The sequence below is a fragment of the Apis dorsata genome, unplaced genomic scaffold (genome assembly GCF_000469605.1).
Source record: "Apis dorsata unplaced genomic scaffold, Apis dorsata 1.3 scaffold_916, whole genome shotgun sequence".
In the NCBI taxonomy this organism is placed as follows: Eukaryota; Metazoa; Arthropoda; class Insecta; order Hymenoptera; family Apidae; genus Apis; species Apis dorsata.
The window spans coordinates 34,382-37,767 of NW_006264027.1; positions in this window are offsets into that span (position 1 = coordinate 34,382).

Here is a 3,386-nt window from a genome sequence, read left to right on the forward strand (position 1 = left end):
GCACATACAATAAAATTAATATAATTTTAAAAGAAGTGCAATCAAAATTGATATAAGTCAGAATTTTTTTCAATCATAATTGTCTTAACATTATTTCGATTCTTTAAAATTATTTTACTTAGAACCGATATATAATAATTTGAAAAAGTTATTTCAGAAAACGTTTCAATCTCTGTTAAAAATAAACATAGGATAAAAATACTTTGTAGCTGAAAATATAATAATAATTGCAATAAAATATAATATATAACTGCAAAAGATTGAATTGAAAGTTATAATGTTTATTCATAATATAATAAAATAAGTTATTCATAATATATAATATTATATAATATATTTTCTTCGTCATTTTGCAGATGATCAGCTATACTAAAACAATTATAATATCGCTAATATTTTATGTGGAACATCTATAGAAGTTAGTCATTATTACTATTATCGTCATTACATCGTCATTATCGACGGTGATACTTGATACTGTATATACTGTTATACTGTATAATACTGTTGTCTTATAAAGACATTACTGTTGTATTATAATTGTATTAGTTTAGTTGTATGTTTGTATTAACAGAATTCTATATTATATCAAAAATTTTTTATTAATATTTTGATAATTAATAAAAATTCAAAGTTAAAATTTTAGATTTAGAATCTACTTCTTTTTCTTTCCATTTTTCTAAATGCTAATGTAAATATGTTTTTTAAAAGAATAATTCGATAAAATTTGTTAATATCAAGCATATTTTTTAAAAAGATTTTTTTCTGATTTTTTAATACTTAAATGTTTTAATCTATATTACCAATATACATACCATTTTACATTACTATAATTCATAATTAATATAGTTCATATTAATTATATAAAATATGAATATCAAGAAAATCAATATAAAGAAGATTGTAATATCTATTCTTTATTGACTATATTGTATATCAGGGTTAGTATTCATAAAAAATAGTTTACTAAAATTCAAATTCAATTTTTTTTTGATGCATTATATTCTAAAATAATAATTATTAATTATCAATATGTTATCGATATCAAGGATATTTTATTGAGAATTTTTTTATTGATATATTGATAATATTATTAAGATGATTATTTACGAATAAAAATGACTAGTTTTTATTTTTTTTTATTCGAAATTATTAAATTAAGATACATCAAATTAAGATATTGTTAAAAGCATTATTTGTAATTATTTAACATTAAAATGAATGAATTTAAATAAAATGAATTTTATTGAAGAACTATGATGGTCACTTCAATTACTTCTATTTATGCTATTAATATTTAACTATTTTGAATATTTTGAACATCTCAAATATTTGATTATTAATCCATAGGTAATCATTAACAACATCTTATAACTTTAAATAAGAAAAATTTGTAATTCTATTTATATTGAATTATTATATCGATATCTTAAGAACATAATATATTGAATTATTGATATTTATCATAATGATATCAATTATCATAAATCTATTATTCTTTTCATTATGAAGATAAAAATTCTCAAAAACCATAAATCAAATTTTAACTGTTTTTTTAAAAATCAAAGTTTTAATAATTTTTAAATTGACTTTATTTGCAATATATTAATATTTAAATGAAAACAGCAAATACAATAAATCATATTGACCATTTATTATTTTTATATATTTATATATTATTTTTATATTATTTTAATTAGAATTAGTTAAGCGAAGTTTTTCGTTATAATCTTTCGATTACAATATGCACGAGCTACGAGATGCATATTTCTTATTCATTATTCTCTCTCTAGAGAGAATGAGATGCTAATATGAGATTGATAGTTTAATCATTTTCTACGTTTCGAAATTTTAATCAATCTATTCCTAATATTGAGTGGTGAGTATTAAAAATAAAAAAAAACATGATGGTAGTATACAAAAATATTTGATTAATCTTACGAACTATTGACAATACAAAAGAAACTTATAAATTAGTCATGAAAATATATCAGAATTCAATAAGAATTAATGAAAGACTATGTATACAAAAGTTTTCAAAACAAACCAACAAATCAAGAATAGATATTGCAATATACTCATTCATATATGAAAGATTATTCCCATATTGATATAAAGAAAAACAAATTGTTGCATCAAATAGTTCGATGTAACATGTCGAATAAGAATTAATCAATATGATGAATTCAAAAAAAAAATTTATAAAATTCCATATATAAAATAAATGGAGTTAAACTGTGGAATAATTTTACGTAATTCATTTAAGAATCGTGAATATGAAAATTGCAAATAAATTATATTTATTATATATATTTATTAATAAATGAGATCAATAATGTAATTCTCAATTCCTGTTTATATTGTATCTTTAATTGAATTTTTTAACATAAAAATATTAAAAATACCATTTTTATTTATGAAAATTATTTATGAACAAATAACAGAAAAATGTTTGCACTGTAACTTGTAACATCCAATGACAAAAATTTCATTGAATAATATATATATATTATTTAATCAGAGTTCTCGAATACAATGAATTTTATAAAATCTTTTATTATTATTATTATTATTATATAATTGATTCCTAATTTTAATAAGCTATTATTAAAATTATTATGTAAATTATGTAAATCTAGTAAATAAAATCGAGCAGTGTGTCCATCTTTATGCCAAAAAATTAAGTTGCAATATTAATTAATTGTTAAATTGATCTACGTGAAAATCGTGTTGCTATTTTTGCAGAAATAATGGATGGACAATATGATTTATTGCATATTTAATTTCTTAGGACATTGTAAATAAAATCAAATAAAGAATTATTAAAACTTTAACATTATTTTCTAAAAGAATGATTATATATATATATATATATAGATTATATATATAGATATATAACCTATAAATACATTAAAAAAAATTTGATCTTAAATTTTAAAATCAAAATCAATTTTGCATACTCTTTTTTTTTTTATAAATGTTTAATAATAATATTATAAGACTAATAGATCTAATACTAATAGATTTAAAGATTTTTATATTTATTTTCTTAATACTTTTTATAATATACATTTTCAAATCTCTATAAATTTGATCTTAAATCAAAATTGATTTTTTTATACTTTTTCCTTCTATTCTTATAATAATCATAATTCTGCTTATATTTTATATCTGCATTTTGAGTAAATTGAAAAAAGTTTGGATAATAAAAATTTTTAAATTTAAAAATATTATTTCTTTGATTTAATGATTGTTTAGAATAAGAAAATAAACAAATAAAATATTCCCAAAATATTAAAAAAATTAATAATTTAATTATGAAATATTTTTTAAATATTTTTTTAATATCAATATTTTTAATTAATTATTTAATTAATTATTTTTAT